Here is a 13,351-nt window from a genome sequence, read left to right on the forward strand (position 1 = left end):
CCAATCTCACCCGGGTGGTGTGTGCATCTCCCCCGCCATTACACTGCGGTGTGCCTGTCATGCAATTTACCAAGCAGCCAGGCACGTCGTCCAGCATGTCGCTCCTTGTAGCGTGGTATCATGGAGTTCCACAGGACCATTGAATCATGACTTAATCTGGGATATCGGGCACAACAATGTGTGATGAACTTGCTGGAGTCACATACCATCTGCACATTGACAGAGTGGTATAGCTTACGATTGCGGTACACCAACTCCATGCCATGTGGGACCACCAATTACACATGGGTGCAGTCGAGGGTACCGATACAATTTGGCATGCCTGCCAGTGCACGGAAGCCAATTTTAGTGTCAAAGATCTCCTGGGCAGTACGTGGTAGGGATATGTGGTCGCTTCAGTTCTTCAGGAGGGCATCCAGCACTTGGTTCGGCATGCGTGAAAAAAAGGTTGTGATATGCCATGCATCTGCCCCACTGTGTGCTGGTAGGTGCCTGTGGCCAGGAAGTGGAGCACAGACACTAACTTCAGTAGAGCGGGGATGGCGGTGCGGATATGAATCAGGCTGCCAATGTCGTTATGTATCATGTCCACAATGGTGGTTATGGTGTCCCGGTCCAGGCGATACAGGGTGTGGATCTGCACAGGAGTTAGGTTGAAAGGACTTGCTCTGATGCAAGGGATTGGTGGCTGTCTGCGTGGTACCACTGGCTGCACTGGTGGGACTTGCTGGGCCTGTCTCACCCTCCTTCTCCTCCTGCGTCTCCTCTGTAGTGCCTGTTCTAGTTGTTGCTCATGGAGTAGCAATGCAAGCATGTCCTCCAGCCCCAATATTGCAACTGCAAGTGGGATCATTTTGGTGTAGGAAGGGTTGTGGTATGTGGGTGTGCTCCTTTTGTGCTGGGCCAGACTCCATTGCCTCCACCTGTGCTGATTGTGTGCACCTGTGGCAGTTGGGAACACAGCACATTGCTATTAGCGGGTGATCCGCGATGCCGGTGATGCCGGCATCACTGTATCCCTAATTACTGCCTTTGAGATGCCGGCAAGTGCATGTCCGCATGACTTGTGATGTCCTCCTGTTAGCGGCATCCCGGTTTTGCCAGCCCGAAGAACCGCATGCCCTCTCACATGCCGGTATGGAGGAGCAAGTTCTCAGCGGTGGCGCTGATACCGGGATGTCTACTCGAAATTGTCGAAGTGGTATGCGATGCAGGTATTCCCTTACCGTCATCGTTTTTCCATTACTGTGAATCTCGTAATGAGGCCCCATATGTTTTGGATAAAGGGACGATTGATGTGGGCCTGCCATGAATTTAAAAGTGAAAATCCCTCTGTGTGAAAATCACCCTGGTACACTCAGCAGAGTTGGCAAGGATTTTCTAGGTATGAAGTACATTGGTCTTTCATAGGTATTGTGAGAATCTATTGACACTTGTAAGGTAGCTATAAGGAACAGTGTACCCATGTATTCTATTAGGGCTGACATCATTCTTACTGTAGAAACCTATTACTTTTTAGTCTGTAGAATGGTGAGGAATCTATTTGAGGTACTTGTGAAACAGAACCCTGCGCCCTTTGTCTTGATTTAGGCACTTGGTATATGAGGTCACATTGACCTGGGTAACAATGGAGTCCTTGATTCCTCTACTCCATTAGGAAGGTGCAGTTTGTGGAAGAAAAAAGTTACCCTTCGGGTGTACTCATGCGCCCAGTAATCGTAGTATTTCTGAAATAATATTTGCTTCCACACGATATCAATTGGTGAGAGATTTATTGCCCTATATTGATGACACGTGTTTCGACATCTACAACGTCGTTCACAGATCAGGGCTTCAAAGATTAGTATACAATGTGATTTTTACAATTTAAGAAAAATAAAAACAAAAACAAATAGTCCCAAAGATGGTTGCAAATAGCACAATCATTGTCATGTCGTTTGGTAAATAGACAAATAGAATTTCACAATGCCATGTTTGTTGTTAAGCAAAATAAGTATTAATGCATACATTGTACAATAAACAAAATTAGAAACACACAACATGGCCATGTTAACAGGAGGGGGATAGGGTTTATTTACGTCTCACGTGTCTTATTCGCCTTTGGGCTTAACAGTCTATTTCAACTCAGTACGTAAGTAGGGACTATGAACACGCAGACGACGAAGTACGTTTTACAACAATACTAGCCCACCATCACTCCCTGAAACAGAATAGCAACACGTGGACCCTCATGGTCCCTGCTTACGTACTGAGTTGAAATAGACTGTTAAGCCCAAAGGCGAATAAGACACGCGAGACGTAAATAAACCTCAAGGCACACAACAAACATAAACAAGGTTTCTTGCCACGTACGGAATGTGGCAAACCATGACAGCTAAGTAAAAGAATATTTGAGCCCGTGCAAATCCATAGTCAAGAGAGAATAAGAACACTAACACTGTAATGCTCAATTTCTATAAATGCATTACGCACAATAATGTTCAGTTAGGGAATTACACCAATGTTGTTGATTTTTTATGTTGAAACACAGACTCATTGACTGAGAGAATGTAAATGTATTTATTATTAGGACAGGGATTATCCCATGACTGGAAGAAAAGACTATGAGAACATTTTCAAGCCATAATCACTATCGGGTAAGGATATAATGAAGAGGAAATAAGCCAATATGACCAAGATGACAAAAAGGCTCTCCATTTCTTGTACCATACTGTCTTGCGTTGAGAGTCATGAAGATATAGGAGACCTCCGTCCCAAAGTGCCGCACAGGGAGAACCACTAGACCACTCCCTGTGCAACCCTTGAGGCCACAGGTGGAGATAATCCAAAGCCGGAACCGAAGTACTAGGAACCCCAAGGCAGCTGTGAAAAAAGGCAATGGTTAGATACCAAGCAGACAGGATACTATATACAATACTCAGAAGACAATCAGAGTCTTACCGGGGATTTGATGAAAGGGATGTTGAACCTGAATGGGAGGATGGTTCCGGGACTCACGTAGGCAAAGGACCCACCCTGCGGGATAGATCTAGATGTTCTTCGCCAGTCTCCACCTGGAGAGTGTATTTGTAGATGGGCCCCAGGTAATCAGAAGGCAGCCACCAACTGGAGAGTGAGATTACCCGTGCAGAGGTGCAATCAGGGAGGCCCAAGAGAGGTCCGTTGCAGAAAAAGGTCTGAAGCCAGGAAGAGCCGTCCGAACCAAAGGGAAAAAACAAAAACGTGATCCTGAGGAAGTCCGTAGTTCAGTCCGGGGTCAGGAGCCGTGATGAGCAGCAGAGCCGATGCAGCCAAATCCAAGCGTGATCCACAAGAAGTCCAGAAAACGAAAGCCAGGTCCAAGGAAGCCAGGAAAGCAACAAAGGTAAGGAAGCCAAACAGAGTTTTCCAGGTAAACCAGCTGTGAAGCGTAGTCTACCGGCACTGCACTGCTTAAATATCGTCTACTTCCTGGTCACATGATGCTAAACGGAGTCACGTGACCGCGAACCCGGGGCACGTGACCGTTTCCTCGGGTCACGTGATCGGGCCACAAGAGTACGAGCGAGTGTGTTACTGCTCGTGCGGTGGCCTAATCTCCATGGCAACTGCCAATGGAGAAACGGCCGCAATCGTGACTGTAGGGTGTATGGCGTTTGTTTGGCTAGAGTGCAAGCCAAACTGGGTTGCCTGCGTGAGCCCCGGGAGACAGGTGAATGGGAGGGACAGGTCACTAGACTGGGTGTCGGGACATGGCCGGAGGAACTACTCGAAGACATGACACATACTTATGAATGGTAAGATAATTGTATTCTTTTCTTTTTCTTTCTTTTCTTTGTTTTCCCTCAAACCTCCTACCCCTTTCCCCCTCCTGTTAACATGGCCATGTTGCGTGTTTTCTAATTTTGTTTATTGTACAATGTATGCATTAATACTCATTTTGCTTTACAACAAACATGGCATTGTGAAATTCTATTTGTCTATTTACCAAACGACATGACAATGATTGTGCTATTTGCAACCAACTTTGGGACTATTTGTTTTTGTTTTTATTTTTCTTAAATTGTAAAAATCACATTTTATACTAATCTTTGAAGCCCTGATCTGAGAAAGACGTTGTAGACGTTGAAACACGTGTCATCAATATAGGGCAATAAATCTCTCACCAATTGATATCGTGTGGAAGCAAATATTATTTCAGAAATACTACGATTACTGGGCGCATGAGTATACCCGAAGGGTAACTTTTTTCTTCCACAAACTATTACTTTTTAGCATTGCTATAGGCGACATCCTGGCATTGTGGTCTTAATTCAATACCTTTTATGGCGTCTCTATCCCATGAAACTAACAAGTGACTGACTCCTCCACAAACCCACCAGATTTTGAAAGCCATGAGCCTCTTTTTAAATCTCCTGGCAGACCTAACATTTGCCAATCAATAGCATTGGGACAGAGCCATTCACAAATTAGTCAAGCGTTCAATTTCAGTAACACTGGGGAAGCCATACGGATGAAATATACCTCTGTTAATGCACGTTCTGCAGAGATTTAGGTCTAACCTGCACGTTCCAATCTTTGTGTGATAGCTTGGTTGGTTAATGTGCCTGCTGCAGCAGTATGTGTTTAAAATGTGGGTCATGAATACTAGCTGAATTGACCTAACCTTCCATTTTATACCACCAATGCAGCAGAGCAAATACTTCTGAGTGAGGCTACTATACTTTTAGTGGAAAAATATGTTACTTTTTACCAGAACTTCTAAATCTCTAAAGAGATTATTGGGTATTTATCCCCAGTATGGCTATACTTTTATTCGGACAGTGCTGACACTTCTCAGCAGGGCTTTCACGCTTGTTCCCTTCCCTACACCATAAACAGATGAATCACTTTGTGATTTCGTTCCCACCTATCGATGGCAGTGTTAGCCAAACAAATATATCTGTCATTGGTAGAATGTGTCGACCAATTAAGTTAGCTGGGAAACATGGGCTATGTGCATTTTAGGTTGGTGGGATTCCTCTGTAAATTGCAATAACCCAAAGTCACCATTACACCATGTTGCTCTAAATTGAGGTGTCCCACACATCTCTATAGACAGTACACCAATATACACTATTTCTTAACATGGCTGCTATAGCTTCCATGGACCGTACATGCACTACATAGCATGGCTACTGTATATCAAATCTATGTATTTATTTTCTTGCTCCTAGGCTAAGTCTATCTCAAGACAGCCAGGGCGCTTTACAAAATAATGTTCCCAGCATTTTAGATGTTTTTTTTTTTTTTAATAATGTGCCATTTCTTTATTGTTTTGTGGAACTGAAGGATGGTGTGGGAATTTACAGCCTCTCTCAGTATTTAATCACAAGTCTGTCTCTCACCATGCCTGGACAGGGATCGGAAGGGCCAGTTACTATGGTGCTGGGCTTTTCACAGAGCCACTCCTCTACCACCAGGAGTATCTCTTAAGAAGCCATTTAAGTGATGAACTGGACCAGACCTTGGTATACCACACTTTGGCCCTCATTACGACCCTGGCGGAAATCGCGGTGCAAAATGCACCATGGAGCACGGCGGAAAGCTGCCGATAGCGCCATGGGGTTGGCGGATTTTCCGCCCCATTCCGACCTTGGCGGGGCGGTAAATCCCCATCCCCCATTTTACCCTTCCCCATTCCCATTTTTGCCCCATAGGGTATAATGGGAGTGGGGAAGGCGTTAATTACGCCACCTCAAAATACGGTGGCGTAATTAACGACAAGGTCCCGTAGCGCCATGGATTTCTCCGCCCGGAAAAAACAGGCGGAAAACGCTCCATGGCGCTACGGAAACTCGTAGTAGGGCGGACGGGTCCGCCGCGAATAACGCTGGCGTAAACCCACTCCGCCAGGGTCGTAATAAGGCCCTTTGTCGATATATTTACAAACATGTGCGTTGAATGCTGGGTCTTATACTTTCAACGATATATTGAGGTCAGTAAACCACCACACCCAGAGGTTCCTCTGACAGGTGTTCACGTATTTGCTACAGGCACTGGTTCAGTAGCACTAAGACTGTCAATGACCCAACACTTTACGTGACATGATGTCACTGGCCAGCACCCCCAATCTGAAAATTCTTTCAGCACCATTGTACGCTGATGAAATATAAGTAGACATACAGGTGGTTGAAGTTGACGAAGAATTTTAGTTTATTTTACTTTACATTATTTATTTTATTTGTGAGGTTAAAATGCACTAATTTATGGGGTGGCATTTCCAAACACCTGGGGAAAGCAAAATAGGACCATACAGAGGCACTTCATTTATATAAAAGGAATAGGAAGCAGGGGATGAGGTTACATACCCAAGCTGTACTGTCAGTATCCGAGACCTGAGCTGTCTGTTGATTAACATAGTGTTGGTGACGCTTTTCCTAGGTCACCAAAGGTTAGAGACATGCTGGTGCTTTCCGGTTATTCATAATACAACAGACATGGAACAAGTGGACATAAGAACAAGCCAGGGAACCTTTCACAGGGCCAAAGCAGGCACATTCAAGGTTGGCTGTGGAGTGGTGCGTAATCATGTAAAGGATTCGTTGTGGGGGAGGTTGGTTGATACACGTACGTGGGCATATGAGTTAGATCTCTGTTCATGTTCTCTAATTTTCAAGCCTGCCTCCTTACCATTATAAATTGAATGTCTTTACATAACCTCCAACTCAATGATTCGAAAGAGGAAATCATCTTTTTTGAATAAGGACGCAGAACGAGCTTGGAAATGTGTGCACATCGCACCCGCTTCTTGGTCCTTCTCTAATGCAGAACCTCTTGGATTCTACTTTGGTGAAGGCATTACTCTGTAGTTTTGGGGAGTTGCATTGTCAATCTTAGGCTTCTATGTAAAATCATGGCTCTGCTCATGATCACTCTTAGAGTGATGGTAGGTGCTGCGGCTGGGAACGCTGGGCTGCATTGCTGCAATGCTCTTCATGGAGGAATTCCTAACTGCCTCCTCATCAAACTACAATACACGCAGAATGCCAGACTGTGGACTTAACCAGCGGTGTTGCTAGGTCTGGAAAAGATCTGTGGGTATGCTAAGGTCGGAACGGTCTGGACTCGGGGATAGCTAGCCTTTGCTTCTAGCCCCTGAGCTTCTACCAGGGGCTTCAACCAAAAGACCCAGGCCTATAGCCCCCCCTAGCAACGCCTCAGGGCTTAACCATATCTCCTTTCCCACTGCTTCTCTGCATTGGTTACTGGACCAGCGCAGAATTCAATTCAAACTTGGTTGCTTGATTTTCAAATGTTTTCACAGTATGGCTCAAGCCTACCTAACTTGGAAAGTTCAGCATTCATACCATGTGCAGTCACTTCACAGATGGAATCAATACCACGTGACGTCTTCACCTTTTAAATTGAGCTCCAATGGGACGAGAGTGGTGCCTTCTTTCAAGCTGCCAATCCGGAAATATCGCCGATGGAATTCAAAGCTCAACTCAAACACCTATTCTCACTGGCAATTAGGTCCCCTGATGAAAACCCCTCTGCAATAAAGGTGTGCTATATAAATATCACCAATGTATCAATTCGAGATTTGCCATTACACACACATATGGAAAGGTGCAGTCCAGCAGAAGTTCCACACAGTACATCTTCTGGTAGCTCCTTTTGAATTTCAGAAGTGATCTGTAGGCACGTCATAATGAGTCACATGGGCTGGCAAGGTATGGGAACAGACACTATCTTTAAAAAAGAAACTGCGAGCTGAGAGTGTATCAGCACCCACCTGCATGGTTGCATCGATTTAAACATATCAGCTGACCAATCAATAGGTGCCACCATATTCAGCCTTTCAAAGCCATCGTTTTCATCTTCTTCCCCAGGTGTGAATTCAAAGTGGTTTATATAGACTAGTGAAGCATCAGGCCACGTTTAGGTATGGCAAATTAAGTCCTTGCTCTTTGATCCAGGCGGAGTGCAAAACCGTGGCAACGTCTGCATCCCATTTATAATCATGAGGCAGAACAATAGGCTGAATGTACAAAAGGGTCCACTAGGGACACCACTGAGGTGCCATAGGCTGTACCCCACTAGCATCTCACACAAAGAGTTGCCAACCACCGGAACAATCTGCGTGAAGAGACTAGCACCGGAAATGAGGTTCCATTCGACCAAAATTGAACTTCCTCCCAGGGGAATATTCAGAGTTGGGTACCCAATGATAGCTTTCTCTTACACCAGTGTCACATATGAATTATCATTAACTTTGTATCTGTAGTGTCTTGGATGGAGACGTGCACAGGTAAGCAGAAGGCATGTAGACACTTGAATGTAGAAATAGGACAGTTGCTTTATTGTTTCAGGGTACAAAGTAAGAAAAGGGAGGTAGATAGCTACACTGAACACATCCTTTCTAGTTAGTCTCCCATTCTGTTTTGCCCAACTGACAACCCTGGAACCGCAGCACACATGAAGGTTCCAGCTGGGTAAACATTCTATAGCTTGCAATGATGTACTACAGCAAGCTGCATACTACAGTATCGCACTTTAACAAATAAATTAAACCATGAGGGCAGTGAGTGTTAGTGCAGATTTCAACTGCATCTGCCGTCGTTGTCCTGCACTGAAAGCCCTGCAATAACCATAGGACACTTTCGTTTGTGTAAAACATGAACTCCCTCGCGTCATGAGCACATCTATTTTTTTTTTCATTTAGCATAAAACTGTGTGCAGGTTGATTCGCATTACCATGTTCCCCACTGGTGCTTTTTGGGGCATGCACTCCAAAATAATGAATATGGAAGTGTCTGCTCCATTTACTTTTCAGAGAAAACAAATCTTCCACAAGAAACAAAAAGATGTGTTTTTCACACTTTCACTGAAGAACAGTGACTAACCTTCACTCCACCTGTACTTCTATCAGTCGTGTGTGCAGCCTATATGTCTAAACCCACGTCTGTAGCCAAGGCAATGCTCTCAGATTCCATTGCAATGACTATCCATTAGAGGGGCACACTGCAGCTCTCCGTTTAATAAAACATTGATGTATGATCTGCAATACTACACCCAAGTGCCTTGGAGTATCAAGCTGCGTATTATTCAGCACGGAATTCATTAACATTGGATACCAGTTTCCGATATAAAAATTCAAATGTGCCAGACATTCGTTACTAATTGGAGGAGATGTAACTAGGGAGCTGGTGCAGTAAGTCAACGAATGTGACATTACAGTAATCTGCTCTTGATGATCTCCCTGTAGTTATGCCACCCTCCCAAGAACACGACTTCTTAACATTAGAGAGACAGTAATAAGCAGCCATGCATGAACTCCTAATGGAATGTGAACACTGCCAAGCAGAAGCGAGGCACAGCTACTGGGTGTGAATGAACAGCACTCTACATAATGGGAAAGAAATACAATTGAGTTAGACAGTGAACCCCATGTGGGAGAAAAATAACAGTTGGCAGCAGCACGGGGCCTTCCATTTTATTTTTAAAGATCAAAGTTACACAAAGAAAGGTATAATTACTAAAATAAAACATTGCGTTTGCATAATTGCATAACTAAGTGTTAAGGGTATATTTCTGCAGTTTTCGTGGAGAAAGAAAGTAAGTATTTGGCAGCCTGTCAGTCGGTGTTCTGCACTGCATTGCTTCCTTTGGACTTCCTATGTCCATTTAAATCTCTTCGTCACTTGTTTTATTCCAGTTTAAGCACTAAACGCTGGCATTGCTTAACTGATAGGCAGTCAACTTACATTGATGATTTTCGAGGTAGTGCCCACTTATATGAATAGTTAAATCTCTGCTTAGCAGTGTGCTTCCACAACGTAGTGACAGTCGTGAATCTTATTCAATATGTTAACATGTATGACCGTTCTCAAGATACAGGGCCTTAAATCTTGTTGTAATGGTATTAGCGCTGCAAATACCACTCTGCCGTATCACGAGTCGGAGCAAATACTGCCAGACCCAAAAGGACAACACAAAGCGCAATTACAGCCGTATCACAAGTGCATGTATGGCGGTTTTAGCGCCGAAAACCACTGCTAATACAGCCGAGAATTACCTCCAGACACCAGCTAGAGGTAAATGAAGACAGGTACCAGAAATGAAGCCACAAGTACACCCAATCCACCCCAGAGGCCTACATAAGACACACCCCAAACCCAAACACTGTTTCCAAGAGTATGCTGTCATTCATTGCTGCAAGCTGGGACAGGCAACTGGTCATGCTGCGGCTGGGCCATTAGATGCTGGACAACCAGGCCAAGGTACAGGGAGTACAGGGTGGGTGGGAAAGAAGGAGGAAAAGGTGGAGGAGGATAGTGGTCCAAGAAAATCAACCACCCCTCGTCAGGGTCAGGCCATCACCCTGGGCCCTCTGCGACACCTAGTTGATTAGTGAGTACTGCCTCAACAGGAAGACCATCACTGAGCTGCTGGACACTATCCAGGAAGACATAGGGAGCAGAATCTATATCCGAACAGCTGTGCACACACTAGTGAAGCTGGCGTCAGTCCTGCAGTTCCTCGGGACAGGCACCTTCCAGCACATTGCGTCCATGATTGATGCCTGGCATGGCACAGCCCACATTCTGTGCAGTCCTGGCCCAGGTGCTGGATGCCCTTCTGCACCATGTCAAGCAACACATTGCACTTCCCACCACCCAGGCCCAGCTCACCGACATGCAAGGTTCTATGCCAACGCACAACTGCCTAATGTTATAGCAGCCATTGACGGCACCCATGTTGTGTTGGTGGCACCCCAGACCCATGAGGCCATAAACCGGAAGCACTACCACTCCCTCAATGTGCAGGTGACTTGCGGGTCTGCCCTCATCATCACCCACTGTTGTGCTACCCAGGTTCCAACCATGACTCCATGGTCCTGGATAGAGGGTGAGTACAATCCGTGCCAAATATGCACAATGAAGCACAAGACCAAAAAGGTGAGGGAGTTGGTAACACTGAAAGGAAGCATGACATGACAAGTGGATGCACTGGCAGCACCCGTGCAGTACCTGCGCCAATGACAGGGTACATCAAAGGGAGCATGCACATGTCGGACACATCTGGACACACACTCTGATGTAGACACAGCGCTGTCATTACTTCGACATATAATGCTGCATGCTGCATGTACCACAATGCATTCGGAATGCGGCACTGAGCCCCGAGGCGTACAGGCCACAGGCCACACCCAGAGGAAGAGCCAGATGAACAGCATGAGGCAGGTGTCTAGAAGACACTCACAGGGATGACGTGAGGGAACAGAGACTGGCCCGGCAGGCACTAATAGACAATTTTATCTAGAACATCCGGCCTCTGTCCACTACCAGCACTGTTGAATAAATTGTACATGTAGACAATCATGAATGTCAATGCATTATTGATGTAAGGACGAAAGAACCGGAGAGAACCCAAGGGGGGAAAACAGGAAAGCTGCTGACAGAGTGCCGGAGGAATGTGAATCCAAGAGGAGAGAGCCAATGCTAGTGGAGTGGGACGGGCTCCAGTTTGAAAACAAAGGAAGAGAAATCACAGAAATGGTTAGAGCATTACAAAGCTAAAAGAAAAATAGAAGCAACGCATCTGCTTACCGTTTCCAGGTTCCTTAAGAGCCCAAGCTCTGTGGTTCCAATGCTGCTAACGGTGTCTGGGGAGCCCCATCTTGGAAAAGGACTAGACTGTTCAGTGTTACTTCTGTCAAAGGAACAAAATGCAGCCATGTGGGGAGAAGTAGTCTGCAAGTTGAATGCTGTCGTTTCAAATTCAACTATAAAAACCACCTCGGATATGGTCACGTCCTGACAGTATGAGCCATCCGAACTTCCCCGGGTCCAGGCTTCCAGCTTCCTGGGATGTACAAGATGAAACCTTTTTATCAATAAGGGTGCATGAATGTCCGAGACTGATTCCCAAGACCCGTCCGCCGGTCCATAGCCCTTCCAGCCAATGATTTACTGGAGGCGCCCTCGAAAATAACGAGAATCACAAATGGCTGCAACTTCGTATTCTGGTCCCTGGTCGGTGTCCACTGATGGAGGACTTCCTGAAGTCGTTCTTCCAAAAGTGTCTACCATATGCCTCTTCAATTGAGACACATGAAACACCTGATGTATCCAAGTCCAAGTGATGGGCAATTGTAGATGATAAGCTACGGGACCAATAACTTTGATCACCTCAAAAGGACATAAATATCTTGGAGCCAATTTGGTAGGTGTTAAATGCTTGGGAATGAATTTCATAGGTAGCCATACCAGATCCCCTACCTTATAAGAGGGAGTGAACCCGTAGGCAATTTAAGACGAGGTAACAATATCTGAGATGGATGGGGATGCAGATCGTACTCTAACAACAATAATCAGACCGTCTCAGCAAGTTGGCAAAATACAACAGTTTTAATTGAAACTGTCTAAAACAGGGAGTACAACGGGCATCAATGGACGCCGCACAATCATATCTCTCAATGATTCACATACAAAACACAGCTTTGTAACAAAAATTCTTCATCAATGATGTCACACTATGTGGCAAAGTAAGAAAACCTACGTGGAGTTGTGATAGGCTTAAGGGGGACATCTAAGTATACTTTCTATATAGGGATGGGTTGTGATTGGGTCTCTACAGTCAGGTGTACAGCTAAGCCCAACCCTAGTATAAGTCATCATCTGTGTCATACTAATACACAATGTTTAATTGGCTTTCAAACTATATGGCTCTTTGCTACGTGGCCCACTACAATTGGTTTGCATGCTTGTACCCTTCTGGAATATTCCATTCGCAAGCAGCACGTGAGCTGGTATCCCAGCTGCTGGAGGGTTGGACCTGGCCATATCTCCCCACCCAAGTAGCCCAACATCCATCATCACTCCTTCTGTCTGCCATTCAATTAGCTCTTTGAACTCGGCCTTGCAAACTATCACTGTGCCTGAGAATAAAATGAAGTGTGAGCATGGCCTTATCTTCTGTTCTCAGTGCAGCTTGCCCAAAGTCTATTTTCATCTGACCATGTGACAGGAGAGCAAGGTTTGAGCTCCGTTGTTGTATTTAATACTATCAAATGAATAAAACCTGGTGCTTCAAGTGTTTTTCCATTACACCTCCACAGGAGCCCGTCTTGCTTCTCATGATCATTGTATCACCGTAAATAACCAGTTTCTTGGGTGACCCAACCCTTGACACTGGGTCAGAGAAGCCTTCTCGAATCTTCCTTCGCCGTCAGCTGTTTTATTCTACTGCGCCACACTTTCAGCCCTTCAGTTCATGGGGTCCAAGTTTGCTAAAATGTGTTGGTGAACATCCAGATTCTATACACACATATATTTATATTGATGGCACTGCCTGCAGTCTATTCACTATGTATAGCAAGCCTTTA

The sequence above is a fragment of the Ambystoma mexicanum genome, chromosome 7q (assembly GCF_040938575.1).
Source record: "Ambystoma mexicanum isolate Mex_15411 chromosome 7q, UKY_AmexF1_1, whole genome shotgun sequence".
NCBI classification, from domain to species: domain Eukaryota; kingdom Metazoa; phylum Chordata; class Amphibia; order Caudata; family Ambystomatidae; genus Ambystoma; species Ambystoma mexicanum.